This window comes from Halichondria panicea, chromosome 6 (assembly GCF_963675165.1).
Source record: "Halichondria panicea chromosome 6, odHalPani1.1, whole genome shotgun sequence".
In the NCBI taxonomy this organism is placed as follows: domain Eukaryota; kingdom Metazoa; phylum Porifera; class Demospongiae; order Suberitida; family Halichondriidae; genus Halichondria; species Halichondria panicea.
Genome location: NC_087382.1, coordinates 6804456 through 6819543, shown reverse-complemented (window position 1 = coordinate 6819543; position 15088 = coordinate 6804456). Strand labels below are relative to the sequence as shown.

The 15088-nt window shown below is 42.3% G+C and overlaps 4 long non-coding RNA genes across 5 annotated transcripts; 2 read left to right on the top strand and 2 right to left on the bottom strand.

The window, feature by feature from the left end:
* The first annotated feature begins 481 nt into the window (after positions 1-481).
* On the top strand, positions 482-2760 carry LOC135336851 (uncharacterized). Its single transcript, XR_010394959.1, has 4 exons — positions 482-2118; positions 2177-2294; positions 2378-2571; positions 2625-2760. It is a non-coding gene; the product is annotated as an uncharacterized LOC135336851 (long non-coding RNA).
* A 486-nt stretch (positions 2761-3246) lies between these two features.
* LOC135336848 (uncharacterized) lies at positions 3247-3674 on the bottom strand. The gene is made up of 2 exons (XR_010394955.1): positions 3535-3674; positions 3247-3416 (listed from the first exon to the last, which is right to left on the bottom strand). It is a non-coding gene; the product is annotated as an uncharacterized LOC135336848 (long non-coding RNA).
* Positions 3675-3935: 261 nt separating this feature from the next.
* LOC135336849 (uncharacterized) lies at positions 3936-8135 on the top strand. Of its 2 annotated transcripts, XR_010394957.1 has the most exons (4): positions 3936-5321; positions 5374-5628; positions 6019-7750; positions 7822-8135. It is a non-coding gene; the product is annotated as an uncharacterized LOC135336849 (long non-coding RNA). The 2 variants fall into 2 exon arrangements; XR_010394956.1 differs by having other exon boundaries at positions 5374-7750.
* Positions 8136-9777: 1642 nt separating this feature from the next.
* Positions 9778-11044, bottom strand: LOC135337819 (uncharacterized). The gene is made up of 2 exons (XR_010395326.1): positions 10370-11044; positions 9778-9953 (listed from the first exon to the last, which is right to left on the bottom strand). It is a non-coding gene; the product is annotated as an uncharacterized LOC135337819 (long non-coding RNA).
* Positions 11045-15088: the final 4044 nt, after the last annotated feature.

Genomic DNA, 15088 nt, shown 5'->3' with positions numbered 1-15088 from the left:
TCAGGCAGCAGAGAGCAAAAATACATCTGGTTTATCCTAGTAAACTAGCTCATTTCCAGACTTTGTGGGATTTTCCTAGGCGGTGTGGACCTAACCAGAGCTTAGTGATGTTAACTTCATTTATGAACATACTTTCTTCAGGACAGACTATTTAGACTGTGCTAGACAACATTAATGTGTGGGATTTTCTCTAGCCCTGTATCATAGTCATAAATTTAGTCATTGGTGCTATGAAGTGCTATTAGAAGTGTTTTTTTTCCAAACAGTAATGGGTCGACGCAAACTTAGATTCAATAAGTTGGCTAAAAATTTCGAGCGAATATGCCCAAAAAAGTCAAAAAAAGTCAGTCGGTAGGCCTACGAAACAATCTAAGAAAAAACCCGATATTACTGGTACGAATACTTATGTGTTACGAATACTTATGTGTCTTCAGAAGATGTGGAAAATACTGTTTCCGGCTCCACCAGTTTCAGTAGTGCATTGAGTACTAATGACACCACCACTGATTGTTTTGACAGTCAAAAAACAGTCAATCAAATTACAATAACGTTGATGGTTCTAATATACAACAACAAATTCACACACTAGCCTAGTGACACCACTGAATGTTTTGACAGCCATTCAAGTTACGATAGTGATGTTATCACAGCACACAACGTAGTGGGTTCTGCTCCGAAAGACATACAGCAAGAAATTCACACACCGCCACCATTATTGAACCTTAAGCTACCAAGTAGCAAGTGGATTAGGCAGGATCAAAATCTCTGCAATGTGAGCAATATGCATTCCAAAGAATCGTTGGCTATAACATTGTGTTTAGTTGTTAACAAGGTGAACACTACACTGATGAATGTGACGTCCTAAAAGCAATTCCAAACATATTGAAGAACTTGTATACAAGTGCTCCGTATGCCCCGGTAATCCAGACTACAAATTTGTTGACATGGTTGAATCCAAAAAAGGAAAGCTGTTTTCAAAAAGTGGTATTGATGTTGTGGATAGTTTTGAGCCAGTTATTCTCGATGGTACTACGTACCCAAAAACTGTACGAAACTCGAGGTGTCAAAGGATTCCTTAAGAGGAATATTTCATCGCTGGTCCAAACGAAAATTAAAGTCTCCGATCCGCAAGTTGTCAAAAAGTAGAGTAAATATTCGCTACTTGAGTACACCTGAAAAGTTTGCAAGATTTGAGAGGTCGGTACCATGCACAGTCAAAAGGAGTTGAGTGCCTCAGAGAAAAAATTGTACAAATGACTAAAAAGAACCACGTTGTACTAGATTCAAGTTTGAGCTCGGATATTGTTCAGTTAATGGACGGAATGACAAAAAGTGTCCATCAAGAATGCCCAGAAGGCTCTTTTAAACGAGTCTTTTGGGACCAACAATTAAAGTCAGTTAGAGTAACGGATTCAAGGCAAGTTCGATGGCACCCTGCGATTATAAAATGGTGTTTACATCATTTCATCTGCTTGTTACCATGCCCTACGTGGCTCTGGTCTGATATCTTTGCCCTCAGAAAGGACATTGCGAGATTATACCAATTGGATACGTCCTGGGATAGGATTTGTGCCTGAAGTTGATGCTCAGTTAATAAAAGAAGCACGTGTGTCTGAGGAAAAAGACAAATTTGTAGTTCTTGTATGGGATGAAATGAAGATATGTCAAGATTTAGTTTTTAATAAGCATAGCTGCGAGTTGATGGGGTTTTTGAATATTGGTGATGTGAATGCTCAACTGGACAAAGCTAGTGAAGATTTAAACTCAAATAGTAGCACACGTGTGAGGAATGTTCTCAAACCTCGAGTTTCCCTATGCCCACTTTGCTACAAGAGGAATCACCGCAGATGCACTGTTTCCATTGGTTTATAGACATTTGGAGTGCTGTGGATTAAATGTTATAGCTTTCTGCTCTGATGGTGCCTCTCCTAACAGAAAATTTTATAAGATGCACGATAGAGGGAATGGTGTTGTGAACAAGACTACGAATCCTTTTCAACCTGAGCGAGAGATATATTTTATAAGTGATGTACCCCATCTGATAAAAACCACAAGGAATTGTTGGTCCAATTCTTTTGGTCCAATTCTTTTGCGAACAAGAATTCTAGAGCCCTTTGGGTAAGTTATTAAAACGTTATTTTAGGCGAAAACACATGCATGTCCTTAATTATTTCAGATTAATGGCAAGCACATCAGCTGGGGCCACCTCAAACACTTGTATGAGCGTACTAAGACTCAGTCGGGACTCCACCTTTACTTCATATTCAAGGATGAAAGTGAACCTGGCAGCTCAGGTAAGAAGAATTCAAGCTGTCACTCATTAGTACCATTTCAATACATACAACTATTGAAATTTCACAAGTTGTATTCCTTGTAGGTTCTAAGCGCATCAGTTGCCAATGCCTTCAACTATTATGGTGATAGCGAGATGGGAGAAACAACAAACTTCGTCCGTTTATTTGATCGTCTTTTTGACTGTTTCAATGTGCGAAGTTTCAAGGAGAGTGTTGTAAAAAGAAAAGAAAACCAGATTTAAGACCATACCGAGACCCCTCCGACAATAGACTGTCCGTGAGTTTATAGGAGGATGCATAGTGTGCTCTATTTAAATTCTTACTTTACAGTGGTTGAAAGATACTTTTCTCAAGTATCTGCAAGATTGGCAGTACTCTGTCAAATGCAGAAGTGGTTTTACTGAGCGAAAATGCTTCTCTCTATCCAGACAATAGAAGGGTTTAAAATAACAGGTAAATAATGCAGATTAATTGGTATTTTCATTGTATCATTAACAGTGGTGCTTGTCTTACACTACGTAAAATAATAGGTTTCCTGGAAAACGTAATATTATAGGAAATCCATTTGTGTATTTCATGTAATGTTTCCTAGGGAGATACTCCTAGTTTCCACACTAGGTTTCCCAAGATATATTATACAGTGTTTCCTAATAATGTGAAATTTAATGTTTATCTTGACGTTTATTTTAAACAGCTTTACAACGTTTCCTACAGACAATAAACATAAATTTATTGTTCACAATTATGATAAACTAAAGAATTAACCCTTTCCCGGCTTTAATTAAAAAAACAAAATACAGAATTAATACACATTTTTCTTTAAAAATACATATCTCATTGTAATCACTTGCAACTATTTCCTACAGGTAGCCCATATCCTGGGGGTACCATGACATCATCATCGTTACCTAGCAACTGACCACCCCCCACTAATTAACGATTTTTTTACACATTTCACAATTATGAACATAAACAATATTGTATGAAGGCATGAAGTAACTAAAGACACTAAATAAGTGTTCTCAATGTTCTCACGGTGACATGGTTCAATCAGGATCAGCAGAAACTTCTCTGCGAGGTCGTATCGGCAGACGCTCTTTTCCCGGGAAATGTTTTCTTCACCTACACACAGGTTTACAAGTTCAATGGTGGCTCATGATGTCCACTTGTGTACTAACTAGACTAAGCATACCATACTGAAGCTATCCAGACTACATTATGATACTCCATAGTTACTTACAAGGTCCAGGACTTTGGTTCATGCTCAGGAGCTTCTTCCTCCGGTTCTTCAGGCTCTATATTTATAGCTTGACCTCTGAAAAGTAGTTTCCTCTCTTGGTATGATCCCAGTCACTGTCCTCTTACTCAACAAGGCCATAAGCATCGTTATTCTCACTGTCTAGCTGCCCTAGAACCTCGCTGAGGTTGTACTACAAAGATCTTGTAGCCATTATCAAACGGTCACTTTTCTTTCGACAGTACTGCACCAAGCGTACCTCAAGGCAAGATATTAAAGATACCATGTGAAAGAGCAGCCCAATGTGCATGTGCTGGTACCTACAGTGTGTGCATAGCTCCAACACAGCGCCCACAACGATTTTTTGAAAATTATCACTACCGTTGCCGTCATATGACGGCTAAAGCCGGGAAAGGGTTAAAGGTGTAATAGTTAGGACATTGTTACCACTAAAAGTATAGCTTGCAGGTAACGTAAGCGAGTGTATGTTCTCAACCACTGTCAGAAAGTTTCTGTAAAAGTATCCTTGCACATCATTATGAATGGATTACCGAGTGGTGCAACTGACTGTGGTGCAACTGACTGTAAAGGATGCTCATCTAACCAATCTACAACAGCGAAACAGTTTGTAAGGGATGGAACATCTTCCATAGATTGTGTATGCAGAGCAAAGTAGTTAATCTTAGCAGGCAGTACGAGTGAATGCCCCTCGAATTGTGAATGTGCCTGTTGTAGGAAAAACACTTTTGGCCATCACAATTTGTTTGGATCTATACTCCTGCCCATTGATTGTGATTGAGTCCATTTTCTTGAAAGATTGACAAATATCTAGGTGGGCATCAAGTTTATCTGGGAACATAGTTTTGATACAAAAGTAAAACAACTTCCATTTCAGCAGGATTAAATCTCGAAATAGTGTATTTCTTCGATAAATAACATTCAAGTCATGCATGATGAACAACTGCACTGGAGAATATTTCATTAATTTCTGAAGTGTCTGGTTGACTTGTTACTAACTGAAAATGAGAATTGTCACTTACAAAACGCTGCATAAACTGGAGCTCAATGGAAAAGCACCAAAAACTTGATATTGGTCCAAACTCTCGAACGCATTTTACCAAATGTGCATGCATATGAATATTTGGTGTTACACTCTAAGCACCATGCTATTAAAGTTCTTAAAGATGTAGCTGATGCCGTACCTCCAGCTATAGGATCTTCACCTGGAGGACAGTCAGTGACCCAATCTGAGCCAGGCCAGTCAGATGTACCCATGCCTGGGTCACAAGCTGGTAGCGAAGGTTGACATACCGTTTGTTATTCACAGGTAGGAAGTCAGTCTATGTACGATTTTAGTCTTGTCCTTTTCGTGTAGCTTGGTCAAGATTCGGTCATGCCTATCTGTCAAGCCAAATATGAGAGGAGCAGTATCTATTCGTGATGAACAAAGATCGTTATTTAGTGGTTAACGTTCATCTTCAATAACCCAAACTCCTACAAGGAAACTCAGGAAAACAATCACATGGACTAATAAGTTTGTATGTTTGTCGGGCAACAAAGTTCCTGCAACTAGTACCTCAAAAATGCGATTGCTATTAAGGACATTGATTGCACAGTTTAAAGAAGAATTGACTAAGCACTTCCCCAAGCTTAAAGATTGTGGGGGGTCCGATGTATTTCGAATTCAAGGAACCTAGAGAGGCAAGTTGGTAATGGCAGGCCCGACCAAGCCAATTTCACTTAAAGCCTCCAGTAGTGTTGATTTGAAGTCAGATGAAGAAACAACCAAGGTATTTCACTTGGCAATGTAAATACACACAATGTTGAAACATTCCTTTTCAGGTTAAGGAAGTATGTTTGAAGTGTGGGGAGAGTGCTCTGCGCAGTTAAGGCCTGGGTCAGGCACTGATAAGATTAATTTTATTCATTGCCAACATTTTATGTAGATCATGTAGATCATGTAGTGTTAATGAGATTCATAATGTTTATTAATGTTATTCATTGCATGTGACGTCATAAGGTCAATGTATTTGCTTAGCTAGCTGCTAGAACTATTATAGATTATCTTTGGCAACAAATACGGCGGACTTAAACAAGGTAAGAGTAGCTGTTTAGGCCCTCAAAAGATAGAATGTTGTTATGATTATGTTTCCTTGATGGGAAGTAAAAATGTCCAAAACTTTCTTAGCTATGCTAGCTTCTTTAGCTCTGACAGCCACTCTAGAGGTAGGCTATTTTGTGTATCTCAAGTATACAATAACTCCTACTCTTCCCATCAAGGATACTAGTACCTAGCTATGAGATGTTCATCTAGCCTTGTTTTTGAAGCTTGATCTTGGCATCTTCAACGCCGTATTTGCACTTCTCTTTCTGAAAGTGCCATGACGTCATCACCATTTATGGGACTAATTAGCATAATTGAATTAAGCTGATTAGTTTTTTGGAAAAATAAAACATTGAGCTTCATTTTGGATCATTTTGATGCAGCATACACTGTATATTGCAAATAATACAGCAGTATGAACATAGTGTAAATTTTGGTGTTGAAATCTGGACCCGGGCCTTAAGTGCGCAGAGTGGGGAGAGTGTTCTTTTGGACAGCTCATGTACAGTTCTCTAGCTCGTCAGAATCGAATATGCTGCGAGGTTGCCTAAACAATTCAATTCTTGATGATGACCATCATTCTAGGGACTAGGGACAGAAGAGGATGTACATGGCGCACTTTTAGCTACCACTACTTCCGTCACCCAGCAAACGTCGTCAACCTCTGGGACCTCCTTCGTCACCCAGCCACTAGCTCAAACGTTGTCAACCTCTGGGACCCCCTCCGTCACCCAGCCACTAGTTGAAACGTTGTCAACCTCTAGCAGTGGTGGTGCAAGTCTAGGCGAGTCTAGTGTAAGTCGCTTGACGATCTTCTAACCAATTTTGTTAGTGAATATCGGCAAAGCAGGTATCAGTGTAAGTCACTTGACGATCTGAAACTGTATCGGCAAAGCATAAATATTTTGTTGCTTCTGTTGCTTCTGGGCACAATTACGATGCTGCCTCCGTGTGTCTTGTGAATATCCTACTTTGCCTTCTTATCTTGAACACCCAAAGGTTAATAGATTTTGACGATTTGTGGAGCGATATGGTGGCACTGTACAAAGGGCGAAATTAATGACAATACTCAGGTAAAAATTACCATTAATGGTTCGCCGGCTATTGATGCTGCTGGAGGGGTGAGGCGTCAGGTGTAGTGTTTCAAGATTTTGCAGACAACCGTGTCATTAAGTTGTTGAAGGATCTTCAGGCTTGCTAAAGATACTTGGTTGCTAAAGATACTTGGCAAGATGGTGGCTCACAGAGGAAGGCATCGGATTTCCGTTTCTCTCACCAACGTGTTATTGGTACATGGTTGGAGGGGACATGGTTGGAGGGGACAGTTTCCACACAATATTTTCCTGCTGATACAGCTCTGCTCATACAACAAGTAAACTTGCCTATTGATGTTGTAAAATGTTGTAAATGCATTTTGTTTTTGTTTCGTGTGTACGGATAAGTGTACGGATAAGTGTGCCTCAGCAGCAAATGCATTTTGTTTTTTGTTTCGTGTACATATAAGTGTGCGTGTACGGATAAGTGTGTACGGATAAGTGTGAAGTGTGCCTGATGCAGCAAATGCATTTTGTTTCGTGTTTCGTGTGTACATATAAGTGTGCCTCATCTAGAGTGCATTTTGTTTCGTGTGTACAGATAAGTGTACAGATAAGTGTGCCTCATCTACAGTGTAAGTAAACTTGCCTATTGATGTTGTAGTTGTAGTGCCTTACAAGCAGGTGAAGGCTGCAACTAACGACCAAGAGCTCTGACCTAGCCACTGCAGCGCGCGCCCAAGCACTCACGGTGAAACAATGTCAAAGCTTTATGTATGCTTTATGTATGCTTTATGTATGCTTTATGTATGGTCACAAAATTTAATTATTGTAATCTTTTTCATTAGATTTCTACAAGAGACGCAATCACACACGAAGTGGTTGCCTATGATTCAATTACTCGCATATCTAGAATGCTCGATCAATTTACTGATGGGCTGCAAATAATGGGCCTCCTTAAGTCCTTTCCCAACATTTTTTTACCTCTCTTTGTTTACACTGGCAATGTGTCTGCTGTGGAAGTTGCTGAAGCCATATTTGTCGACAGGGATTCATTTGCATCAGTACATTGGACAAAAAGGTTGGTATGCTACATCTTCACTGTTAGTGGCCTTTATAACCTTTATAACATGCAATGACATCTTTTTTCAGGACTGAATCAGTTTATTTTACATTGCACTAGTAGTGTTCGAAGTCCTCCCAAAATCTATACATCTGGATTTCAGCGACTCTGATGCTGTTGCCTCTCACACTTGTGATCAATCATTTATTATACCTACGGGCTTAGTAAATAATCATGGACAACCCTACTTTTAATGTGGTCTAGTAGTTCATCTTCTTTAGAGTCAGTCTATGTAGTAAAGACAGACTACAGACTACGAACCAAAGACACATGGACAACCCCACTTATAATGTGGTCTAGTAGTTTCAGTCTATGTAGTAAAGACAGACTACGAACATTTCAAAGACACATGGACAACCCCACTTATAATGTGGTGTAGTAGTTTAGAGTCTATGTACGTATATTATACCTTGGTTAATATGACACTATTATTGTTGATTAAATGATTGCGAAGATATCAATGTAAATTGTACAGGCATGTGCTATCAGGCATGTGCTATGAACAACTTTGTAATCATAATTTTTAATGAGCGGAGAGGGGCAATAGACTCCAACAATCCATTCCTATGATCGCATATTGATTCCTCTGACCGCAATCGATGGTGGCAATCCATTCCTGCAATCGATGGTGGCAATCGATTCCAAACATTAAATTCTACCACTCAATTCTACCACCCCTCTATGACGATTCGATTCCTCTATGACAATCGATTCCAATGATCGATCACTTGAAAGGAAATCGATAATCGCCATCAACAATCGGAATCAAACTCTAGTATTGTCCACTATGGCATTCCGTACGCTTGCTAGGCAGCCTTCAATAGGTGAGGGGGGTCTGAAAAGAAATAAACGTATCTTTTATCAGCAGAGTATGTCCGTGCTTGAATGCAAGTTGAAAAGCTATGACCATCCTTTAAGGTTTGAAGATGACATCACAACTAAGAGAGCGGGTGGCAAATTGCACATATGGAAATCGCAGACTAGGAAACACAAGCATTGATTTGAGAGCATCGGACTCCAGAGAACGCAGAAGAAGGTCAATGAGATCACCAGAATGCTTGCTGAATACCAGTTCTTCCTTGATGTGCATGACTACAGCCACAAAATCTTGCAGCTCACCACTTCCATTAGTTGCGTGTCTACAGCACCCAAGGGTACAGTAGGTGGTGTGCGCTGGGATGGTAGGGCAAGAACACCAGACCGGGCCTTTCCAGATAGATGCCACTTTATCATCAGAGGATGCCATCTTCGTTGACGATCATTAGGTAGAGAGGCAGACTGAAGCTGTTGCTTCCAGAAGATGTGTGGAAATGTGTGGAAATGAATCAGGAGGATGTTTAGAGAGAATCCTTGTGTAACACATATCCACATCCTTTGCAATTTTTACACTGGAATTGTTCGTTCACGTCTGTGCACTTCTTGCTAAGTTCATCTTTTGTGAGATATCGATGGTTTACATGACTGCTTGATTCGATACGAAGGGTGGTCTGTCGAGACTGTTTGCTGCAGTTAGCTCTTCCTGTAACGTGTGCACTCAGCTCTCAGCTGGTGATATACAAAGAAGCTCACACCTGACATGTTGAATAGTTGGAAAGGGAATTATATCGGACTCGGACTCTGAATGATATAACATAATTATGTGACAGGGCCTAGCAGGGCCTAGGGCCTAGGAAAACCCCCCTTAACGCGGCACTAATTAAATTAAGCTATAGGCCAATTTAGTAGAAATGAAAAACATGGGCAAAAAATTTTTTTCACAGGTGCTAACTTCAACCCTTCCTCTACCTACCTGTAAAAATTTGGGTCTCTACGAAGCTTTAAACAGGTCAAACAGGTCAAGCGCAGACGTTGAAGAAACTCACCGAACGTTCATTTATTATAATGAAATTTACTGTCTACGTGTCCCTATTATTGTTAATTATTTTTAACAAATAAAAGAGGACAACTTGTAAGGACTATTATTTTCATCAGTACAGTACTTACAATCATCAAGAGGAGCCAGGTATATTATAGCTCCACTTCTTAACAAACATAATTTAGCAACAGAAATAGATTAGAAAGAGCAGCTATCTAGCTAGCTAGCTTGGCGTAGATCCACTCTTGTTTCTTTAGATGTACGTATCCCGTGCCATTTATCCTCATAAAAACACTCCATAACAACCTACAGATAAGTAGTAAGTTAAGATAGACACAATATCAATCACCATCAATATAAATGTTATACGACAATTCCAATTCCACGCAGTTTCCTGGGCCCTCCATGATGTGATCACCCATCCCATCAGGACTGTTACTACTAAGCACAATGGCAGTGATACCAGTACTAAATTAAAGGAGGAAAGCTTCTTATAAGGCTACTAATAAGTTGGATCAAGCCTTAGATCGATACGGACGAATACTAAGTGAAAGACTACCTATAATAGATCACTTAGGCTTCCTTTAAGCTGTATGAAGGACAGAGACACTTTCTGTAGGCTCCATACAAGTGAGGGATCTTTTATAAGACTGATACATTACACAGATAGATACATTACACAGATAATAAGTACAAGCTTATAACAAGACATGAGAGCTTACCATTCGAGCGACGGGAGTCTTTGCCTCTTTATTTCTTCGAAGATCCTTCCTAGGTGCCAAGCAATCCAGCTACATAGCTATACTAGCTAGCTAGAGAGTCCTAGAACGCCTAGCCTTCATCTAACTAACTTGTCTTCTCCAGAACATCTTTTACGAAGCTTTATGAGTATACGGAAGTGCCCGGAAGGCAATAATTGAATTTCAATTTTCATGACGTTTGAGCGTCATTTACTCAAGAGGGCGTTGCAATACCTTCGTAGCGTTCCCTCGAACATATCTCCCGATAGAAAATAGCTAGGAGGTCGATCTTGGTATCATTTTGAAGCTTAGAGAACGCTTTATCCAATTCAACAATAAAAATAAACTCGGGTATACCCCCTAGGGCCCTGTCACATATCTCCAAAAACATATACCTCCAAAACAGTGTCAAATCACTCGTCTCTACAAGGTGTTAAAGAAACCATTCACACGAGAAACACACGAAAGAGATTGAGGCACAGTTAAAAGGTAGGGGGCAATTTTCCGGCAGACTGCAATAAATGGTTAAGCTCGTCAGACTCTAAGATACAGCTCCATCCTACAGAATGAGTTATAATGTTTGCACTTACCATCAGGTTTTACATCAGCGAGGGCCAATCTCTTGTGAAGAACTTGAAGGCTACTTGCAGGGCTTGACACATAGAGAGAGTGGAGCCTTATCTGATGATTATTTCTTTTTTTGGTCTAAAAAAAACATTCATAACGTCATTCTGGCACAAATAAATATACATGTGGACCAAACATCACAGCTTTTTTCAGTGCACAATAATTGTCTATTGCACAATAATTATACAACACTTAAATACTCAAATTATATGTCAAAGAGAGGTACGGAATCATTTTATCACCATGTTGTGAACTTTTCTTAGTGCCAACTCAACACCATTTCATTCCTTACCTAATTCTGTAGCTTGTATAATTCTGTAGCTTGTATAACAAAAAAGATATAGGTACAGACTGATATAGGACAGGTCCCAATAAATAATAAGTATCTACATGGTAAGACTGCTACTAGTTTTAGTGCTTTACCTTTGTCCTAGAACAGGAGAAAACCTTGTCTTTGTATCTCTGGACGGGCGTGATTTAGCACGCAGCCTGGATTGTTCGCATGCCCACGTGATCCCGTTTCCAATCCCATCTATGCCTTATTCATGAAGTATTCAATTTCTTGTCATTGACGTTGACGTCAACGTGAGTGGGGAGGGAGGAAGCAGTGCAGCCTCAGTTGGTGAGCGTACCGTACAGGAGGAACGTACAGGAGGAACGAGGGCTTCTCGCCCGTGGAAAAATCCCGTGGACTCGTGAGGGACATTCCTGTACGCCCATCCTGTACGCCCACACAACACCGGAGAGGTATCTGTCCCACTGGTCACCACAGCTCGTTTCCTCAGAGCAGTCTTCAGCGTTCGATTGAATCGCCCATCACAGGCTGGGTGATATGAAGTGGTATTGAGCTTCTTAACTCCAGTCATCAGATGTGACCAGTCATCAGATGTGAGAGGAGATTGGTACCTCTGTCGGAAAGTAGGCTCTCAGGCACGCCTGTGATAGGAATCACCTCTTCAACCAATAATCTCACAAGTCTGATAGCTTTCTGGTCAGGCATCGCAAACACGAAGGGCCACTTCGTCAAGAAGTCTTGAAACACCGCCACATAACGGTTGCCATTCTTCGTCTTTGGTTAGTCCATGATGTCCAACCCCATAATCGGGATCGGTGTGAGTAGGGGCTGATGTATGCATCCAGAGGCATAACGGCAGTACACTGAAGACAGGAACTACAGTGTTCAGTAAGCCACCACCAATGTCGTGCGATAGCTTTGACAAGTTTGGGCGCTGAGAAATGACGCACTGCTATGATAGCCTTGGACAGCTCTTGGGGACCACTCGCCTTGCCTTGCCGTGGGCCTAGGAAGCACAATACCCCATCCACCACATCGAATAGGGTCTTGGCGACCGCTGTTTCTTCACAGAAAATCAAGCAACGTCTGGCACTCAGGGTCTTCAGCTTGCTCGCCACTCAAATACAACCTTGATTAGGGTCGAGATCGATCTGTAAGAGGTCCTCACACTCCAGGCTGTCAATAGTCGCTATCTGGACATCCGTGACCAACTCGACGTCAGATGTCGGCTGGGTAACTGGGGCCCGGGACAAAGCATTAGCATTAGCATTATCTCGCCCTGCTCGATACACTATCTCCAGGTTCTTGATACCACGACTTGGCTCCACCACCTTGCATGCTTCCCGTTAGCCTGAGGATTACTCAGAACGGCTTTCACAGCTGAATGGTCTGTGTAGACTACAACGTCATGTCCATAGAGGTATGCATGATAGTGCTTGACTGCCACGAGTGTCTCTAACTCTGTCACTGAGTATGCTCGCATAGGCCACAGGGTGAACCCTTCCATCCTCCTGCCCCTTCTGAGACAGTACAGCTCCAAGTCCCTTAATACTGGCGTCAGTTTCCAGAGTGAAAGGGAGAGAGAAATCAGGGAAAGCCAACACCGGTGACATGAGCATTCTCGACTTGAGGGCATCGAAGGGCATTGAAGGATACTTGACAATCCGCGGTCCGGCAGTTGGCCTCAGTCAATGCATGTAGCAAACCCTTTCACGAACCGTCGGTAGTACGAGGTGGGCTGCTGTACAGCTCTAACCTTTTCCGGGTTTGGACGAATACCCATTGGTGTGAGAACGTGTCCCAAATATTCAACCACTGCAGGAGCACATAACATTGAATTGATAGAGGCCTTGGTGGGTGATGAAAGCAGTCTTCTCCTTGGAGTCAGGATGAACTTGAACTTGCCAGAAGCCCGAAGCGAGGTCGAGAGTACTAGCCTGGTCCAACAGGTCATCTATACGAGGTAGAGGGAACGTATCAGCTTTTGTCAGCGAGTTAAGTTGCCTGTATTCGATGTAGAAGCGTAAGGTCCCATCTTTCTTCCGGACTAGAACCACTGGGCTTGCCCATGGGCTAGCAGATGGTTGCATCTCTCTCAACTGACGAGCTACCTCACCCCTCACAGCAAATGGAGTGCGTCTCACTGGTTGTCTCTTAGGTGTGGTCTCGTTCGTAAAGATGGATCATACTAGTTTCACCTCTCTCGTCCTTGTCTAGGGCGAAGACCGAATGGTTGGCCAATAAGGAGTGAATACAACTTGTGTCTGTCTTTGAATACTGGCCAGGTACTTTCTCCGCTCATCCTCACTAGTGATCATACGGACCACCACATCATTGTCACTCTGGGGAGGTTCCATCGGAGGCTCTCCTTCTCGACTCGCTGGGTAAAGCCTGTATGGTTCTCTAACACAACATGGAACACTTCGTTTAGACCAACTGCACCAAACAGGGAATCTTCCAATCGTACAGGCTGTGGACCAAAGGGTCCTTCAAGTCCTTCTTCACCTTCTAGTTCCACTCCAGCTGGAACGCAACGAAGGGGTGGAACACTCAACGATTCCACCAGCTTCACTCGAACTACTGGCACACGGACTGGTGGTTTCTCCTTGGCTGTGCCTCGCTTCTTGATGCCTAGTTGACCCTCCGACAACAGCAACTAATCACTGGAGTCCATCTTCAGAGTAGCAAGAGCCTTGTCTTCAAAGACGATATCCAACTCAAGTTTCCCATCAAGCTTTATGGGCTTGTCTTGTCTACCGGTTTAAGACTTCTCTTCTTCATTCGGGCCACTGTCACTGTCTTAAATAGCTTGATAGAGATGTCTGCTCGACTACCCCATACGCTGGGATGCCCTGTACTACGACGAGGGTGGCTCCCCTCATAAGGAACACGTACTAACTTAACGTCTGAGTCAACGTCTGAGTCACTATCCGACGTATACAGGTATGCCATAGGGCGGCTTGGTATTTCCATTGCTGTAGCCTCTGCCAGAACTCTGGTGCCTTGCAGTCTCTGATGAAGTGATCGGGACTGCCACAATTATGGCAGGTCAAGGTCCTTGGTTTCATCGGACGCCTACGGTCGGCTGAGAACTTATTGCCATGGTTCGAACTGGGGCTCGGGTCTGGAGTGTTCCCTTTAAGCTGCTTCCCTTTAAGCTGCGTTTGATGTCAGCAAGTCGTTTCTCCTCTTGTTTGGCAGCATCCTTGTACTGCTGACAACCAGACACAGAAGCAAGGCTTAACAACAGACCTGCTGGCTGTACAGCATCGTCTCACGCGTCTCAGACTTTAGGTCATCTCGGCCATAGGCTACTGCCTCTCCAGTCTCCTTAGTCTGCTACCGCTTCTGTTTCTTTCTGGATTGCATGTCTAAAATCCTGGACAGGGTCCATTCTCCTTGAGAGTTCACTGGTGGCTGACTGGTAGGTGGATTTATCCTCTGTGCTGATCAGGTTCCACTCCCTCAGATGTCCAGCCAGCTGCTGTTCCACATAGCTGCTCTCTCTAGAGTAGGCAACCAGCCGGTGAACGAGTCGACTGGTGGTGCTCTACCATACCTACGGCGGTCGTCAGTAGCGAGGATCGACGAGAATCTAATTCTCCTGTCAGTTATTGGTGTGGCACACTATTGTTGACAATTTAATTTCCACATAATTTTATTTTTCACTCTTTCTCTTTCATGTTTCACACAATCCGCCTTGCTAATGGCCTGCTCACCCTTGAGAGATGACTGCACAGACAGCCTTGTTTCCTGTTCCCGTCGCAGCTCGGCCCTGG